This window comes from Scylla paramamosain, chromosome 3 (genome assembly GCF_035594125.1).
Source record: "Scylla paramamosain isolate STU-SP2022 chromosome 3, ASM3559412v1, whole genome shotgun sequence".
Classification (NCBI taxonomy): domain Eukaryota; kingdom Metazoa; phylum Arthropoda; class Malacostraca; order Decapoda; family Portunidae; genus Scylla; species Scylla paramamosain.
The window spans coordinates 1,487,501-1,507,500 of NC_087153.1; the positions used below are offsets into that span (position 1 = coordinate 1,487,501).

The 20,000-nt window shown below is 44.0% G+C and overlaps 1 long non-coding RNA gene across 1 annotated transcript in view; it reads left to right on the plus strand.

Annotated features, from left to right (window-relative positions):
• LOC135089093 (uncharacterized) overlaps positions 1-20,000 on the plus strand; it is a 145,098-nt gene that overhangs the window by 110,192 nt on the left and 14,906 nt on the right. The window contains exon 3 of the long non-coding RNA XR_010261390.1: positions 1,718-1,797. This is a non-coding gene — a long non-coding RNA (uncharacterized LOC135089093). The remainder of the gene's footprint in view (positions 1-1,717; positions 1,798-20,000) is intronic.

Consider the following 20,000-nt stretch of genomic DNA (forward strand, 5'->3'; position numbering starts at 1 on the left):
TTTCATTTTGAAGATGGTGATTGACCCGAGGAGGAGGAGGAGGAGGAGGAAGAGGAGGAAGAGGAGGAAGAGGAGGAGAAGGGTTGCCAGTGTCTGAGGGCATCGACAATTATAGGTCTCTGAGTCTTGCTTTGGGAGGAGGAGGAAGAGGAAGAGGAGGAGGAGAAGAACCAAGAAAGAGGCTGAAAAGTGAAGACTGAGCGATTGAAATTGAAAGGGAAGAGACCTAACGTAGAAAGGAGAAGTAAGAGAAGTAGGAGGAGGAGGAGGAGGAGGAGGAGGAGGAGGAGGAGGAGGAGGAGGAGGAGGAGGAGAAAGAGAGAGTGTAGGAAGAAAGAACGTGTACAAAGGGGTAGGGGAGTTGAAGACAGACAGTGACGTTCGACTTTCCCTGACTTGCTTGGAGAACACGAACACCACCACCTCCTCCTTCTCCTCTTCCTCCTCCTCATTATCATCATCTTTGCTTCTCTTTCTTCTTCTTCTCTTTGCCTGTCACGTCTCTATTTTTTCCTCCCCGTTCCCAACACAAAAGGACTCGTGGTGTGCTCCTGTTTGATTCCCATTCCAGAGAGAGAGAGAGAGAGAGAGAGAGAGAGAGAGAGAGAGAGAGAGAGCGGAGGATGGGTAAGCATATTGACCTTGACACTAGCAGTACCGTACAGCGCCAGGTGATCATCTTCTCTCTCCCCCTCCGACCTGCGTATACCTGTGCGTTCCACGTGCTCACCGGGCCAGTATCAATCATGGCCTCTCTCAAGGTCTGGCCGCGCTGCCTTCCCCTCGCTACGCTGCCGATCACGCCTTGACTACTTTGCCTCTGCTTCTTAGGCCCGTGTTAAAAAAACCCTTTGCTGTATCACCACAACTATTTTCAAAGGCTACAGAAATTATTAACCGTGTTTTCAAGAGTCCTTCTCCTGTTCATAATGTAGAAATCTTGTTAATCTGTCGCTTGAACCTTAAAAACAGTAAAAAAAAAAATCCGTGGAAATGCGTCGTAGAAGTGATTCAGTGTATGGACCTACTTCCTTTCTGTTTTTATTTACTGGCGATGAGCAGAAAAACAACAAAGATGTGTCCTGAAATTGAAGACTTGCTCAGTGTTGGGTTAGTGATTCACGGGGATGTGTGTGGATGCTGGTGAGTTGGTGGCGAGAGGGACTTCAGGAATGTTGATTGTGATGGGTCGTGGGTGCGCGTAGCCTTGTCATGATGAACTGTGTGTGGAGGTGAATTGAGAGAGTTGTTTTGGTATTGTTATGAGTGTTGTTGTTGTTCTTGTTGTTGTTGTTGTTGTTGTTGTTGTTGTTGTTGTTGTTGTTGTTGTTTTCACCTGCTTGTTGGTGTTATTGTTATTGATAATTCTTCTCTTTGTTGTTGTTGTTGTTGTTGTTAGTGGTAGTAGTGGTAGTAGTAGTAGTCGTAGTAGTAGTAGTAGTGGATTACAGTCTCCTTGAAAATAACTTGTTCAAAAGAAGAGAAATTTTCCGTCTCTCTCTCTCTCTCTCTCTCTCTCTCTCTCTCTCTCTCTCTCTCTCTCTCTCTCTCTCTCTCTCTCTCTCTCTCTCTCTCTCTCTCTCTCTCTCTCTCTCTCTCTCTCTCTTATTAGTCATTTTTCTGGCCAGCCTACATGTGTACATTGTCTGAATTATGAATATTTTTGTCTCATTTACTGTTATTATCGCATCTTTTACCTTGTTTCTCTATGTTGCAGGTGTGTGACGGCCGCTGCTGCCTGCCTGCCTGCCTGCCTGCTGCTGTTACTTTTACTGCCTGCCTCCTTTCTTCGTTAAGGTTCGTCACGTGTGCAGTAATTCCATCCTTCTTTCTCCCTGATTTCATTCTTTCATCCAGTCACGTTCTGTATTTTAGTTTCTTCATTTTTCTTGATTTTTTCTTTTTCCTTGTATTTTTTTTATTTTTAGTTTATTCATTCGTTATGTCCCCGTTTTCCTTGCTCACCCTTTCGTTCTTTCTTCTTTAGTTTCGTATTTTTCTTTGTTTCTTTTTTTTCGTTTATTATTTAATTCATACGTTTCTTACTGTTCTAGTGTAATTAATTTATCATTTTTGTTCGCGAGGTCTTTCATTCGTTCCCTCCTTCCTCTCCTGCTTCCCTGTGTTGATTTTTTTTTTCGTTTATTATTTCATTTATGCATTTCTTACTATTTCGTGTAATTAATTCATTTTAGTTCATGAGGTCCTCCCTCCCTCCCTCCCTCCCTCCCTCCCTCCCCGCATCGTGCATTATTCCGCTCCGCAACACGTCAGATAAATATTATATTACAATCTTTTCTGTTAACACCTTTGTGCGTGACTAAAAATAAACACACACACACACACACACACACACACACACACACACACACACACACACACACACACACACACACACACACACACACACATTGGCGATATCGCTCCATTAAAGGCAGGCAGTATGAATTGAAGCGCCACCACCACCACCACCACCACCACCACCAGCATACAATCACCACTCCTCCACAAAACAATGCTTAGTAACGTTAGATTATACTGTGTTTCTCTCTCCTGGTTTTTTTTTTTTTTTTTTTTTGTTGTTGTCGGCTTCGTTGTAATACTGTAATTACTGATGTGTGAAACAAACAATTTTATGTAGTGGTTCACCTCGTCTTTGTCTTTAGCGATGGTGTTGCGATGGTGTTGCGTGCTTTCTGTAACACCTTGCCAGGCCAGTTTGTGTAGGGTAGAGTTCTGCATCAACTAGCTTATGAGTAAATTTGCTGGGTGGTATTCATTACTGAGTTGTGTTTAAATCTCTCACTCTCTCTCTCTCTCTCTCTCTCTCTCTCTCTCTCTCTCTCTCTCTCTCTCTCTCTCTCTCTCTCTCTCTCTCTCTCTCTCTCTCTCTAATGAATTACCACACCTTTTCTCTTCTTTCAACACCACAGCTCTTTTTTTCGGCAACATACCTTATAAATAAAAATAGCACGGTGTTGTGAAATCAGAAAGCTTATTATGCACACGTACCTACCATCAAACCACAGTGGGCGTATATCACAACTTTCTATTTATTAAACACTGTAGCAGGTTTTCTTTAATTCTCTAATTAGTGTACTGTAATAAAAAAAAAAAAAGGCTAGAGTTTGTTGGTGTTTGTTGTTCCTTGGTAAAGAAGAATATGAAGAAAAACAGCCCTGCAGCCTCCACCACTACCACCACCACCACCAGCGCCACCTTCCCCCAAAGTTAGGCACTATCTCGCCACGATCGTCTCGCTAATGGCACGGTCCGTCTGTTTTCCGATCTCCCCATTCGTCTTGTAATCTGTTCCTTCCGTCACAGTCAAGGCTCCTCTCCCCCTGCCTCCCTCCCTCCCTCCTGCCGCCCCTTCCTCCCTCCTTCGTTTTCCATTCCTCTCCCAGTTCCCCCCTTCACTCCCTTCCTCCTCTTTGGCCTATTCACGTGAGGATACGGTACCTACATCCTCCTCTCTCTCTCTCTCTCTCTCTCTCTCTCTCTCTCTCTCTCTCTCTCTCTCTCTCTCTCTCTCTCTCTCTCTCTCTCTCTCTCTCTCCTACGTTTCCTCGCTTTCTGTTCCAGTCTCTCCTCCTCCTCCTCCTCCTCCTCCTCCTCCTCCTCCTCCTCCTCCTCCTCTTTCATTCCTCAGTCTTTCGCAGCCCATTGCCCTTTTTCTTTGATCCTTCATCACTCTCCCTTCCCTCTTTTCGTCTTTTGTTCTTCCTTTTATTTCCTCTCCTCGCTCTTCTCGACTTTTTGTTGTTTCCCTATCTACGTAGTCTGCCTGTATCCATTCTCTCTCTCTCTCTCTCTCTCTCTCTCTCTCTCTCTCTCTCTCTCTCTCTCTCTCTCTCTCTCTCTCTCTCTCTCTCTCTCTCTCTCTCTCTCTCTCTCTCCGTCACGTTCGTCTTTGTGTTTTCTTTTCTTTTCTCCATCCCTCACCTTTGTTTCCTTGCTTTTCTCTCCACTTTCACCTGCGCCTCCTCTCTCTCTCTCTCTCTCTCTCTCTCTCTCTCTCTCTCTCTCTCTCTCTCTCTCTCTCTCTCTCTCTCTCTCTCTCTCTGACATTGAACATTAGTGCGTGACTTTTACTTTTCTCTTTTTTGCTCGTGTTATTTATGTTATTTATTATTTTTTTTTTTCCTTCACCTACTTTCTCGTGATATTTATGCGCGTCTTTCACGGCGAAGGAGGAGGGAAGGCAGGCAGGGAAGCTTTTTTTTCCTGTGTTGGTGGTGGAGATGGTGATGGTGGTGGTGGTGGTGGTGGTGGTGGTGGGAAGTAAGACCGTGACGGGAAAACAAGATGTACATAGGGGCCCTCCAAGGTGGTGGTTACGGAGGCTGCGTGCACGGTGCGTAATTTCTCGTAGCGTAACGGCACAAAAACCGTATTACCTCACACGCAGCTAATAAGAAATATGGTGGAGGTTGCCGTAGTGTTTTCAAGCGGCGCAACGCAATAAAACTGTACAGGAGATTACTTGTAACGTTATGGCCGCTATGTGACGCTAGAAAGACACCGTATAAGAAGCTGAGGTCGTTATTTTTGACTTGTAGCACTAGTTACATATTCGTCACGAGGCACCACCTGATAGACAAGAGAAACCGGACGTAAAACCGAACAAAAACAAAACTAGAAACGTTACGACCGCTGTATAACGTTGTAGGAGGTCGCCAGAATGTCATCGTCTCCCCGGAACGTCACAAAATCGCGTAACATTGAGCCTAAAGGGATGAAGTTATGAATAGAGGTAAGAGGCTTATCTCTGAACATCACTGAGGGAGTTAAGAGAAAGAGAGAGATGTAACATTGAACCTCGGCTGGGAAAAACGTATGAAACTCACGGCTTGGAACCTCAGGGGACGAGGGCACGAGATATGTAACATTATAGGGAGTGGAGGAAGGTACTTACAGGAGAGGCACAGTCTGAGCCCGAGGCGCCTCCATTGTGATGCAGGGCAAGACAAAAGGAAGACAGAGTACAAAGAGAAGAGGAGGAAAGTGGAGGGAAGTGGAGAGTGTACGTATATGCATGTAAATGATGTCCATAACGCCCTGGCTGGAGGTATTACAAGAGAGTGAGAGAGAGAGAGAGAGGGAGAGGGAGCAGGGCAGGAGGAACCATCAAAACCTTCACGACCGTTGGCCAGAAATGCCTTTGTATTTTATAATATGAAGACAGGGGCGGCGCGGCATACCAAGGGGAACTACACAGGCCGGCCAAAACTGCCTCCCTGCTCTTGTTTAACGCGTCACTAAGGTTACAGAGGGCCTTGCCAATTACCCTAACCTCCTCCTCCTCCTCCTCCTCCTCCTCCTCCTTCCCCTCCTGCTGCTGCTGCTGCTGCCGTCTCTCTTTTCTTTCCAAGGCAATGCAATACAAAGGTGACACATGGCGGTCTTAAGGGAGAACTACTACTGGTCCGCGCAATACAACACCCACTCAACCACCACCAACACCACCACGACAACACAGATCACGCTATAATGTCGTAAAGGACACACACGCACACAAAAACACGGTCACTCTCTCTCTCTCTCTCTCTCTCTCTCTCTCTCTCTCTCTCTCTCTCTCTCTCTCTCTCTCTCTCTCTCTCTCTCTCTCTCTCTCTCTCTCTTACACTTTTGCGTGACAGAAGCAAAGCGAGGAGAATGTCACGGCTTCCTATCTTAATTTAAACCTTGGGAACTTCCGGTAAGCATCACCTCACGGCACAACACAGTCCACCTGCCACCTCTCTCTCTCTCTCTCTCTCTCTCTCTCTCTCTCTCTCTCTCTCTCTCTCTCTCTCTCTCTCTCTCTCTCTCTCTTCCTCTTCCGGTGGCGTCCGGAAACAAATCTGTGTTCTGTTCGTATTTTTTTTGTTTGCTTGTTTTGTCTCTTGAGTTTCAGTATTTGTGTTGTGTGTGTGTGTTGTATGGGCGTATATTTTCTTGCATCGGTGTAAAATGTATTGCATTTCTTCATTTTTATGTATTATTTATATATTTATATATTTATTTATTTATTTATTTATTTATTTTTGACAAGATGGTTTCTTCAGTTTTCTTGTGGTATTACGAAATTCTTGTAATACCTCTTTTGTTTCGTTAATAAAACACCACCACCACCGCCGCCACCACCACCACCACCACCACCACCACCACCACCACCACCACCACCACTGACACGAATGCACACACTGAGCGACATAACACACCAGTAACATTACATATGTATCAACACGACACACCAATGTCTTTCTCTGCCCCATCACCACCAAGTCTTTCCTCACTCCGACATCACTTTATTCCTGCCTTTCTTCATTCAAGCACCCGCCGACGTAATGCCTTCCCGTCCTCGTCCCGCCCTCGTCTCGTTCTCGTCTCGCCGCCTCTCCACGCAATACTCTTGCTATCAACACTCCTTCATTTCTTGTCCTCCTCGATCTGTTTCCTCTTTCCTCACACCACTGTCTGTCTTTCTCTCTTTCTTTCCTTCCTGTTTATGATCTGTATAAACGTTACCTTCTTATTCTTATTCTTATTATTGTTCTTGCTTTTTTTTTTATTCTTTTTTACTTTTCGTCTTTGCTGTTTTTATTTTTTTGTTATTATTCTTTTTTTTTTGTTCTTGTGGTTCTGTTTCTTCCTTTTTATTTTTGTCCTTGTTCTTGTTTCTCTCTCTCTCTCTCTCTCTCTCTCTCTCTCTCTCTCTCTCTCTCTCTCTCTCTCTCTCTCTCTCTCTCTCTCTCTCTCTCTCTCTCTCTCTCTCTCTCTCCCTTCCTCTCCCTTCCACGCATCCACATAGCCAGCATTCCTTTCTACTATATTCCCTAATTTCAATAACCTCTCCCCCTGTTTAAAACTATTTCCCTTGTACCTGCCTACCCGTGCCGTTCTCTCACTCCTTTCCCCCGTTTTCCTTCCGGCTCCTCCCTCTCGCTGATTGGACCCCCTGCCTCACGTCTAGTCGTCCCCGTAATCAGCAACTTTGGGAAACGCGGGGTAACTTCACTAGACGCCTCTGTGTCTGGCGAGGCTGTGGTGGAATGCAGTGGGGTGCGCCTCGGTGACTGAATGGCCTCTTATCTTGACTGCATTGGTCTAGGTTTGTAGTGGGAGGTATTAAGGTTTTCTAGGATATTATTTTTATTATTATTATTATTATTATTATTATTATTATTATTATTATTATTATTATTATTATTATTATTATTATTTTATTTATTTATTTATTTATTTATTCTTTTTTTTTCTTTTTTTTTTCGTGGTGTACTTTTTCCCCAAGTCCCTCGCAGGAGTAATGTCAGCTGAGGATTGGTGCACGGGGTACTGATGCCTGATGCTCTCACTCGTTGATTGGTCTACTTGTTTTTTATTTTATGGTTTTATGTATTTTTCTTTGTATGTTCGCTTCTTTCCTTCTTTCTTCTTTCTGTATCTCCCTTCTCCCATTCTCTAATTCCGTAATGTATTTATTGCCGACCTGTTTCCTGTATGGCTTATGCCGGAGGGAGTGGAAGGTGGGGAGAGAGCCTTCTGCTTTGCTGTCCTTTTCTCCTTACTCTCACCTTAGTAGTTTTAGGTCAGGTCACCTTGTGAGGACCGCAAGGTCTGTTGTGGCCTGTGTATCTGTGTAACTCTATATAACTCTTCTCTTTGCCTCCCTTCCTTCCTTCCTTCCTTCCTTCCTTCCTTCCTTCCTTCCTTCCTTCCTTCCTTCCTTCCTTTCTTCCTTCCTTTTGTCTTAAAACAGACGATATATATTTGTTTCTAACTAAACTATTATTTAATTGTAAGATACACCAAACTGTTTACATTTGGATACTTCGGTGTGTTAAAACCGAGTGAAGGTGTTCATAGGAATGCCGCACGTTTCAGAATAATTAAGGTCGGAATAATCAGCGAGTGTGGGCGTCAGTCGGTGATGATGTTGCCATGGTCTCGTTTCCTCAGACGGCATAACCAATGTGACAGTTGCTTAAACAAGAGTGCAGTGACAGTCAACAAGAAGTCTGCACCATCACTGAGAACACGACTTCTCATCCCTGTGACCTTCGAAAATAGGGCCCCTGTTTTCCTTCCCATACACTATATATATATATATATATATATATATATATATATATATATATATATATATATATATATATATATATATATATATATATATATATATATATATATATATATATATAATTCGCGTAACTGATGTCCCATTTGACAGTTTCACTCTGATACGAAACAATTTTCACCACCATATGCAATTTATGGATTCTTTATAAGCATCTGCGAGAAAGTTATGGGTGAAAAAGAATAGACTTTGCAATTTCTACCCTGTTTAAAGATTAGTTGTGGCTATAGGACAAGTAGAGATGTCTCAGTGATTGGTAATTGGGGAAAGGTGTACCAAGTGGCAAGCAAAGGGTTAAGGTAGCAGGACACTAGTTACTTCACTTTCCTGACTCTAATGTGTGATTTTGCCGAGCCAGAAAAAGACGTGTTGTCTGAACTGCTCCATCAGCACTCCTTTTGCCGGCAGTGGTGTCTTGAAACTGTGCTCTAAACTTGCACCGGGCCATTTTAGTAAGTTTGGGAAGTTAAGGACGGCAGGTAAGGGGATGATCATGTTGTTTGTGGTGACTTGAAATTACGCTGTGTATGTAACAAGATTGTTACATTCATTCATTCATTCATTACTGCTTTCCTTAATGACAGATTGACCGGCTTATTTTCTCCTGTTTCTTTTTTTTTCTCTTTATTTCATACATACATTAGCTATGATTTTTTTCCTCTCTCTTTTACTCCATCCACGTCTGTTAGTTTTTTTTTATTTTTTTTTTTTGCGTTTCATGTATCTCTTCTCTTTTGTGACACATTGTTTATTCTTTTTTTACCACTTGTTGTGTTGCAGTTGTTGTTGTCGTAATCCTTCGCAGTATTCTTTTTCTTTGGCTTCCTCTTCTTTGTATCTCAGTCTCTCCACATTTTAGTTTTCCTCTCCTTTGTCTGGCCTTTATTTATTTATTTTTTTGGTAACTGTTCTATATCTTACCCCCTCCCTGCTTTATTTGATTTTATTTTTATCTTGTCCTCTCGTATATCTGATACTTTGCCTTTCGTCGTCCTTCCATTTCTTCAACTCCCCATTTCCTCATCTTAACACCGCATCATCACTTGCCTTCCTTCTCCCTAATCACACCCTCCCTCCACTTCCTCCCTTCCCTGCCCCTTCCCTCACCTTATTCATTTTCTCTCTTGCCTCCTCCCTCTCACACGTCCTTCTCCCTCCCTCCCTCCCTCCCTCCCTCCTTCCTTCCTTCCATCACCCCTTCCCCCTCCCTCCCTCCCTCCCTCCTTCCTTCCTTCCTTCCTCCCATTACCCCCTCCCCCTTCCCCCTCCCGCGGTTCATTAGGGCTCTGTCTCATCCGTGCATCGCATTATTAAAATTAGGAGAGATGATTTGTTTGAATTAAAGTCGGTGTGTTGTTCATTTTGTATTTCACTTACTTTTCTGCGTTCATTTTTATTCTTTTCTCGCGTTTCAGTGCGATAAATGATATTCCCCGTTATCATTTGTTTTGTTTATCTACTGTTTTTTTTTGGGGGGGTACTTTTTTTTCATTGTATGTTTACTTCTCTCTCTCTCTCTCTCTCTCTCTCTCTCTCTCTCTCTCTCTCTCTCTCTCTCTCTCTCTCTCTCTCTCTCTCTCTCTCTCTCTCTCTCTCTCTCTTCATTCGATATCTTCCTTCCTCAATTTCTTTTTTTTGTCTCCATTCGTTAGTTACTTTGTTCGCTCTTTCCTTCCCTTCCTTCCTTCCTTCCTTCCTTCCTTCCTTCCTTCCTTCCTTCCTTCCTTCCTTCCTTCCTCCCTTCCTTCCTTCCTTCCTTCCTTCCTTCCTTCCTTCCTTCCTTCCTTCTATCTTCTGTTCCTTATCTTAACCTTTGTACAGCTTAAAACTCTCTCTCTCTCTCTCTCTCTCTCTCTCTCTCTCTCTCTCTCTCTCTCTCTCTCTCTCTCTCTCTCTCTCTCTCTCTCTCTCTCTCTCTCTCTCTCTCTCTCTCTCTCATATCTATTCTTTATATGCTTCCCTTTAGTACACACACACACACACACACACACACACACACACACACACACACACACACACACACACACACACACACACACACACACACACACACACACACACACAGCCGCCTCCCTCTCTCTCCATTTTTCCCTTTTCCCTCTCTCCCCCTTTCCTACTCCGTTAAAGAAGATGCTGCGTAGAGAGAGAGAGAGAGAGAGAGAGAGAGAGAGAGAGAGAGAGAGAGAGAGGGAGATTGACTTCCAGACTGACTGACTGGCTAACATGTCTGGAAGCGCTGCAGGTGACGCACGCCGCCACCGCCCCCCCCCCCACACCCGCACCCCTTCCAGCGACCCTTGAGTCCTGCTGGAGATAAATTTGGTAAACTTCTGGAGCTCCTTATTACCTGAGCTGAGGAGGATCCAACTCTGAAGAAAGACAAAGGAAGAAAGTAGAGAAAATAACCAGTTTCTTCTCCCCAACTCCCACCATTCTCTCTCTCTCTCTCTCTCTCTCTCTCTCTCTCTCTCTCTCTCTCTCTCTCTCTCTCTCTCTCTCTCTCTCTCTCTCTCTCTCTCTCTCTCTCTCTCTCTCTCTGTCTCTGTCTCTGTCTCTGTCTCTCTCTGTCTGTCTGTCTGTGTGTGTGTGTGTGTGTGTGTGTGTGTGTGTGTGTGTGTGTGTGTGTGTGTGTGTGTGTGTGTGTGTGTGTGCAACCCGGAATTAGTGGTTGCCGGAACCTATTAAGGAAAACCCCTTGCTTTCCGAGTCGTGTTAGAGAGAGAGAGAGAGAGAGAGAGAGAGAGAGAGAGAGAGAGAGAGAGAGAGAGAGAGAGAGAGAGAGAGAGAGAGAGTACGCCAGTGTACTAAATTTAGATCCTGGGAATATTTTTTTAATCATTCGCAAATTTTTTTAATAATCTTTAATAATTACGCGCAGTTTTACTTGAATGAATTATTTATTTCCGTATTTATTTATACTGTACGCACACCGTTATGAAATTAAATAAAGAATAGTTTTGAAAGAATCGCCATTTTTTTCTTTTTCATTTTACGAGAAGACAACAAAGATTTTAAAAAGAAATTAAAGAAAGAAATGTTGTTTTGTTTTGCTCTCGTAAAGCAGAAGCATAATTTTTGAAGTGGGTTCTTTATTAATCTCTCTCTCTCTCTCTCTCTCTCTCTCTCTCTCTCTCTCTCTCTCTCTCTCTCTCTCTCTCTCTCTCTCTCTCTCCTCGTCTAGAAATGCTTTTTAAACTCTCTGGGCTTCCACTCTGTCCACATTTTACCGGCGCTCTTCATATCCATACATACTTTTTAAAGATTTAATAAGTCATCTTGCAGGAGGTGAGAGAGAGAGAGAGAGAGAGAGAGAGAGAGAGAGAGAGAGAGAGAGAGAGAGAGAGAGAGAGAGAGAGAGAATTAGTAAATATACGTGGCAATATTTGAGTTGGGTGTGCAGGTGTTTGCGTGCATGTGTGTGTGTGTGTGTGTGTGTGTGTGTGTGTGTGTGTGTGTGGCAGAGAAGCGGGCCTAACCTAACTTACCATCAGAGAAATCTCGCAGTTGTAATGTTGAACGGTAGAAAGTTTTCGTGTATAAGTTGATAGTGTATGTGTTTTGACTCAGTGCTGTGGAAAAAACCCAAATATCACTAGTGGGCAGCCAAGGTGTCGCCAGGTGAGGCCAGCATGCAACAGGTGTCCAGCCCAGAGCGTCATGGCCTGGCTAGGAGTGGAAGGTGGCGTGTAGTGGCAGAGGATAGAGTGGTAGAGAGTGTGGCAGATTGTAACGCCTCCTTCACTAATATGCTTGTTGTGGTCTCTTATGGTTCATGTACACTGCTTGCTAGGTGTGGCCAGCCCCTGAGTGTGACGCGGAGTGAGGCAATGTGTGCTCTAGTGACCTGGATTAATGACACACAGGTAGAGAGACTGGCAGCTTGTAACACCTCATCAAATGTGCTTCACTGTTGTGGTGATGACTTTCAGTTCACTTACATAACTTGCTAGATGTGGCCAGTCTGTGATTGTGACGGGAAAGAGGTAACGGTGCCTTAGTGACCGGTATTGTTGACTGACAGGTAGAGTAGTGCTTGTAACACCTTGACAGACGTGCTTAGTGCGGTGGTCGCTTTTAGTTTACGCACACTGGTTGCTAGGTGTGGCCAAACTCAGAGTGTGACAGGAGTGAGGTAATGGTAATGGTGCCTTAGTGAGCGGCTCTGTTGACACACGCCACACAGGAGGGCTTTGTTGGGGTGCTGAATTATTCCGTGTTAGGGCAGGAAAAATTCAGGACTTATCCCTTCTCTTGAATTATTAATTTGAAGAGAAGGCGTGCTTGCTTTTAATAGAGAGAGAGAGAGAGAGAGAGAGAGAGAGAGAGAGAGAGAGAGAGAGAGAGAGAGAGAGAGAGAGAGAGAGAGGTATATGAAATTGTGTCAATATTTGCTTTAAACTTCCCTCGTAAAAGTAAAAAAAAAAAAAGAAATGACTAAATGCTTCAGAATTTTGTTGAGTTGAAAATATAGATATGGAGTCTTTCTCTACTCAACCCAGTCGCCCATTCACCACCTTCACACACACACACACACACACACACACACACACACACACACACACACACACACACACACACACACACACACACAGTCACCAGTGTAGAATGACGCCCCGTGACTCACCAAGACCCACCATAGCCCTGCACACACCCTTTGCCCAATGACGTCACGCTCCTTCCCACGCATTCTGTGGCGCCTTCGTGTTGGCTTTCGTATATTAGGAGTCCTGTCCTCCCACAGACAGAAAGGAAGGAAAAGATGTAATTTTCCTGGCCACCCACGACCGTCAAGATTAAAATAGCAGTAATCCAATCTCCTTCACTCGTATCTTCCTGAGTTTTCTTGGAGTGTGTTGGTGGAGTGGCTAGCGTTCCTGGCTAACGAATGCTGCTTGCCTTATCGCCGTCACAGTTGGACATGGGCTACAAGAATCCCCTTCAATGTGCTGGCATGCTTTGTTTGGACAGCGGCACTTGTCGCTTCGAGATGTTTTCACAGTGCCACTTATCACGATCCTCCCCCGGCACACACACCGCCCCCGCAGCAAGCAGGCAGAGGCGCAGGGGGCAGGCAGAGCTGAGGGCTGAGGGAGGGGCGTCGGTGAGCCACTCAGGCCTCGTGTGTACAAGTAAACACTCCATGATGAGTCTCGGAGCGTCTGTCATCAGAGCCTTGCTACTCCCTCACCTTCAACAGCCGCCCCGCCGCCGACGCCACGCCCCCCTGCCGGCTGGTGGCAGTGTTGGGTCCGACACGGTAACACAGCACAAGGCGGAGACTGACATCCCTGCAACAGCTTGTTTCCTCGTGCTTGCAGTTCCTCGCTCTGGCGCGTAACATTCCCGTCCAAATACAAGTAGAAGAAAAAACAATCAAAACACTTCACTTGTTTTCTCGACTCGTCCGTTTGGGGTCTTCACTTGCGCACGATATGAAAAAACGAGGTCGATGTTTTTATTTCTGTGTTGTTATATATTTTTTTATCCTCTTGTTTTTGGCTCCGCGGCTTTCAGAGTTTTATCATCTGGTTTGGTATTATAATAAAGTGTGCACTGAAGCTGTGCTGATCCGTGTGTGTGGCGAGAGAGAGAGAGAGAGAGAGAGAGAGAGAGAGAGAGAGAGAGAGAGAGAGAGAGAGAGAGAGAGAGAGAGAGAGAGAGAGAGAGAGAGAGAGAGCGCTATAGAAAAATCATAGTCTTTGCTTTCTTTTTTATTCTTAGTGATATTTTGTGTCTGAGAGTAAATGACGCGATCGTTTTATGTATTTTTTACCTACACTTATTTGCTTTACTTTCATTACCTTACTCCAACGAGTGTGTATGTGTGTGTGTGTGTGTGTGTGTGTGTGTGTGTGTGTGTGTGTGTGTGTGTGTGTGTGTGTGTGTGTGTGTGTGTGTGTGTGTGTGTGTGTTTTCCCCAGCTAATGGATCACATTTTTTCCCCGTGCTGTTGTCTCGCCCCAGGACAAACAAGTAAACAAGCCATCAGACAAACACACAAACAGGCAAACAAATACAGAGAGGGAACTGGACGAAAGGGAGAGTAGAAGGAAAAAATCATGATGGGGAAAGTCAACCAAGTCAGCTGGCAGATTCTCTCTCTCTCTCTCTCTCTCTCTCTCTCTCTCTCTCTCTCTCTCTCTCTCTCTCTCTCTCTCTCTCTCTCTCTCTCTCTCTCTCTCTCTCTCTCTCTCCCCATCTGTTGCTCTTCTCCATGCATTCTTTTTTTCCTCTAGTTTTATTTTATCTTTTTCTGCCTTTACCCCCATCTCTCTCTCTCTCTCTCTCTCTCTCTCTCTCTCTCTCTCTCTCTCTCTCTCTCTCTCTCTCTCTCTCTCTCTCTCTCTCTCTCTCTCTCTCTCTCTCTCTCTCTCTCTCTCTCTCTCTCTCTCTCTCTCTCTCTCTCTCTCTCTCTCTCTCTCTCTCTGCCGGCTAAATATAAAGAGACGCCGAAAGAATACTAAGTTGGTTGTGTGTGTGTGTGTGTGTGTGTAATGAGGACACAAGAACACACACACACACACACACACACACACACACACACACACACACACACACACACACACACACACATATGGAAAAAAAAAAAGAGAGCAGGAGAACTTGAGACCATCCCGTGAACTGTTAACCCGCTTGTCTGGGGCAGAAGAGAGAGAGAGAGAGAGAGAGAGAGAGAGAGAGAGAGAGAGAGAGAGAGAGAGAGAGAGAGAGAGAGAGAGAGAGAGAGATTTTTTTTTTTTTTAACCAAATATAGGTCAGAGATCTTTAGCATGTTTTCCTTCCTTTTGAGATGGAACTGATGGTGAAAAATATGATAGAAGTTGAAGTAGTAGTAGTAGTAGTAGTAGTAGTAGTAGTAGTAATAGTAGTAGTAGAAGTAGTAGTAGTAATAGTAAAAGCAATAACAATAGCAACAATAATAATAATAGTAATGATAATAATGATATTAATAATAATAATGATAATGATAATAATAATAATAATAATGATAATAATAATAATAATAGCAATAATGAAAGATGAACACACACAACAATATTCTTTTACATAAGTACTCTAAAACATGTGCAAATTAAAGTATAAGACTACACATTAAAATTTATAATATGAGTAATTGTAACTTAAGAGATGTTGCTAGAGAGAGAGAGAGAGAGAGAGAGAGAGAGAGAGAGAGAGAGAGAGAGAGAGAGAGAGAGAGAGAGAGAGAGAGAGAGAGAGAGAGAGAGACTTACGAGACTAGCTCACGAGTTATGATTGCATAGAAGTTGCATGTACATTCACACAATCTGGCAGGCCTCATTCTGTTCTCCTCGCTGGGGGTTCTGAGGGCAGTGAGAGGGGAAAGGAGAGAGGGGGAGGGGGAGTTGTGGTAATGATAGGTAAATTGTAGTGGTGAATGTCTCAATTAAGGGAGTGTTTTATCTGGTGAAGCTCTTGCGACACACACACACACACACACACACACACACACACACACACACACACACACACACACACACACACACACACACACACAAAGTTTTATAGAGATCTTCCTGGTCGCGTCTGTCTGTGTGCCTCCCTCGTTTGTCTCCATAATCACCAATTCGCCTGTCTGCCTGTGTCTGTCTGTCTGTCTGTCTGTGTGTTTGGATCTCTTGTGGCTTAGCGCAAACTTTTTTGACTGGTGTTCTGTTTTGTTTCTTTTATTTACTTATTTGTGTGCGTTTTCTTCGTTTATTGACTTAATTGGTATAGCACCAGTGTCTTTTTATTTATTTATTTATTTTTTCTGGTTTCATTTTGATTACGTGTAGTGTTTCATTTATTATTTTTTCCTTTTTTCGTTGACTTCTTGATGCATTTTATAAGACTTTATGTTGTTTTCTGTGACAATATTTTTCATTCCGTCGAAGCTCAGCAGTGACTTTTCTTGTTTAATTGTTTATTGATTGGACTTTAAACTTTTTGTGACCTGCCTTGTCTTGTCTTGTCTGTTGTCTTTTTTTTTCAGAGTTCATCTATATTTTTTTTTCTCTCGGATTTTACCGTAATTAAGAGAGATGGAAGAGAATGATGTCTGCTTTTTACGCTTTTATTAATGAGTTGTTTGTTTATTTGTATCGATATTCATTCATAAAAGCAATGGATCTGACTTTATTCACTCATCACCTTTATATATTATTTATTTTTTTCTCTGATCTTTATATTTTTTTATACTGACTAATTATTGATCTGCATACTTTTAAAAGCATTACATTTTCTTTATTTTTGCGACTTCATTCATTCTCTGTTTTGTTTTAGTTCAGTACTGATATACAGTATACATTTTTCTTTTTCATTTCAATTAAAAACATCGGTTGAAAAAAAAATGTTTTGTTTTCATTTTGATTTCCGAGTGCTGGGAAATATTTTAAAGTTTTTGGTCTATTTGTCTCCGTACGTGAGTGCCAGGCAGTGTTGGGTACGTGAGTGCCAAACAGTATTGTGTACGTGAGTGTTAGGCAGTGTTGGGTACGTGAGTGTTAGGCAGTGTTGTGTACGTGAGTGTTAGGCAGTGTTGGGTACGTGAGTGTTAGGCAGTGTTGTGTACGTGAGTGTTAGGCAGTGTTGTGTACGTGAGTGTTAGGCAGTGTTGGGTACGTGAGTGTTAGGCAGTGTTGGGTACGTGAGTGTTAGGCAGTGTTGTGTACGTGAGTGTTAGGCAGTGTTGTATACGTGAGTGTTAGGCAGTGTTGTGTACGTGAGTGTTAGGCAGTGTTGTGTACGTGAGTGTTAGGCAGTGTTGTGTACGTGAGTGTTAGGCAGTGTTGGGTACGTGAGTGTTAGGCAGTGTTGTGTACTTGAGTGTTAGGCAGTGTTGTGTACGTGTTAGGCAGTGTTGGGTACGTGAGTGTTAGGCAGTGTTGTGTACGTGAGTGTTAGGCAGTGTTGGGTACGTGAGTGTTAGGCAGTGTTGGGTACGTGAGTGTTAGGCAGTGTTGGGTACGTGAGTGTTAGGCAGTGTTGGGTACGTGAGTGTTAGGCAGTGTTGTGTACGTGAGTGTTAGGCAGTGTTGTGTACTTGAGTGTTAGGCAGTGTTGTGTACGTGAGTGTTAGGCAGTGTTGGGTACGTGAGTGTTAGGCAGTGTTGTGTACGTGAGTGTTAGTCAGTGTTGTGTACGTGAATGTTAGGCAGTGTTGGGTACGTGAGTGTTAGGCAGTGTTGGGTACGTGAGTGTTAGGCAGTGTTGGGTACGGTTGAGTGCATGTGAGTACACTGTCTACTAATTTGTGTGTGTGTGTGTGTGTGTGTGTGTGTGTGTGTGTAACTATCAGTCGTCGCATCCAGTAATTATGAGGCTTAATTATCTTGTGTATTGAGGTGGATATTATTATTGTTGTTGTTGTTGTTGTTGTTGTTGTTGTTGTGTAAAATACTAATAATAACACTTAATAAAAATTTAGTAAAAAGTAAAGTTGAACAAAATGAAGACATTTTATACTTTAAAAACAAGAACAGAACATCAGTATGCAATTTACGCAATAATCATGCATACATACAAAGTACTCTCATACGTACTACATGCATGCATGCATACATACGTACGAACTTTTCACACAATTACTCCACTCGCCAACACAGATTCAGTCAGTCAGCTAGTCAGTCAGTCAGCCAGCCAGTCAGTCGCTCAGTCAGTCGTCATTGTGTGAGTCAGCCGGTCGTTTTTCATTTCTCCTTTCATTCATTGATTCATTCATTTATCTGTTCATTCATTCATTCATTCATTCATTCATTCATTCATTCATTGGGTCAGTCAGTCATCCAGCCAGTCAGCCAGCCAACCCGCCAGCCAATCAGTGAGTCCAGTCCTCGGTGATGGCGCTGGGGCTGGGATGGGGTTGGAACTGGGGGCGGTGTGGTGAGAGTTATTGATGGGGATGGACAGCCTCATTACCGTGATGGGCTTGCCTACATTTGTTACCCCTCCCAACCACCTACACCTGCCTCGCCTCAATTACCGCGTTTCCCTTGCTCCACTTCCTCCCCTTGCTCCCTTTAACTCCTGCTTCCCTTAATTTCTCCCTCTCTCCCTCCTGCACCCGCCGCCCGCCGCGCCTCCTCCCTCAAGGGCATAAGGAAAAGCATTCATTTGGATCATTTATTCAGCGGGAAACTTTCTTGAGAGCGGCATTAATTTAGCGAGTCTTTTTTTTCTTTCATTTTCCTTCCTTTTTTTTTTTTCTCTCTTCTTCCTTGCACTCGTTGGCTGGCTGGCTGGCTGGCTGGCTGGCTGGCTGGCGCGCTTCTTGGTCCCTAATGAAGCCAGGCTGAGGCGGGGCCGCTAATGGTGTGTACAGGCCCCGCTTGTTACCTAACTTTTCACATCGAAGTTTTGGGACATAAAATTCAGTAGTGTGTTGGTCCAGTTCCCGCCGCCACCACCACCACCACCACCACCACCACCACCACCATCACCGCCGCCGCCACTGTCACTGCCTCCGCCTTTCCCTCAGCCTCCGTCTTAGTGTCAGCCGTCGTGCACCGTCCCCTGGGAACCCTAATTATTACAACCTCAGATTCCTGGTTAATCTCTTTAGCTGCTCTCTCTCTCTCTCTCTCTCTCTCTCTCTCTCTCTCTCTCTCTCTCTCTCTCTCTCTCTCTCTCTCTCTCTCTCTCTCTCTCGTTTTCTGACTTCTAACTGAGTGTAAAATAAAGTGTAAGGGAGTGAGTGGTTTACTTTTTTTATCTTAATATGTTTCCCTTGCTCGGCGTGTTTTTAAATCCCCTTCATCTCATTAGTGATGTTTTACGCTGTGCTTGGTGGTAGTTTTTTTTTTCTCTCTCTCTCTTTCCCTCTCTCTCTCTCTCTCCAGAGGTGAGGAGTGAGGAGATCGGAGAGAGAGAGAGAACTTGGTATCTTTAATTTTGTTCATTATTACTCGGGATTCGTTCAGGTGAGTGAGTGAGTGAGTGAGTGAATGAGTGAGTGAGTGAGTGAGTGAGTCGGGCAGCGTGGTGGCAGTCCTGGGCGTTGGTCGTGTTGTGGTGAAGAAGACGGGTCGTGAATAAACTGACCTGGGGAACTGAGGAGAAGGGAGAGAGAGGGAAGTATAAGGATGAGTGGAATGAACGTTTAGAAACCATCTCTCTCTCTCTCTCTCTCTCTCTCTCTCTCTCTCTCTCTCTCTCTCTCTCTCTCTCTCTCTCTCTCTCTCTCTCTCTCTCTCTCTCTCTCTCCATGCATTCTTTCAGTTCATCATATTGTTTTAACTACTTTCCTCTCCTTATCATCTTTTTTCGCACCTCCCTCCCTCCCTCCCTCCCTCCCTCCCTCCCTCCCTCCCTCCCTTGCCTCTTTAACACTTCCTTTCGTACTGTTTTCCCCTCTTGCTTCCCCCTTCGTCTCAAGTATAAAAGAATGTTAGTTTCTTCCTTCTTCCCTTCTGTCTTCCTCTCCTTGCTTCTCTTCCCTTCCCCTCTCTACCTTCTTGTCTCATTCCGTCTTTTTTTCTTTTGCTCTCTCTTTCTCTCTCCCAGGTTTCATATTTGCTCCTTCCTAATACATTCCCCTTCCTTGCTTCCACTCTTTTCTTCTCTTTTTCTCTCTCTGTACACTTTTCATCTTTGGTCCTCATATTCCTCTTCCCTTTCTACGAGTATATATGTATGTGTGTATGTATGTATGTCCTCTCCGTAAGAACTTTCCTATTTTTTTCTCTCTTCTTCTCTTTCGTGCTTCCCTCTTCCCTCCTCCTGCTTTTTTTTCTTTCCTTCTCTCTTCTCTCTCGTTTCTTGGTCCCTCATCTCCCCTCTTCTTTCTTTTTTTCTCTCTTGTCTCTTCTTGCTTCTTCCTCTACCCCCGCTTCTCTCTTCCTGTTTCTTCACCCTCCTTCTCTGTTCCCTTGTTTCTTCT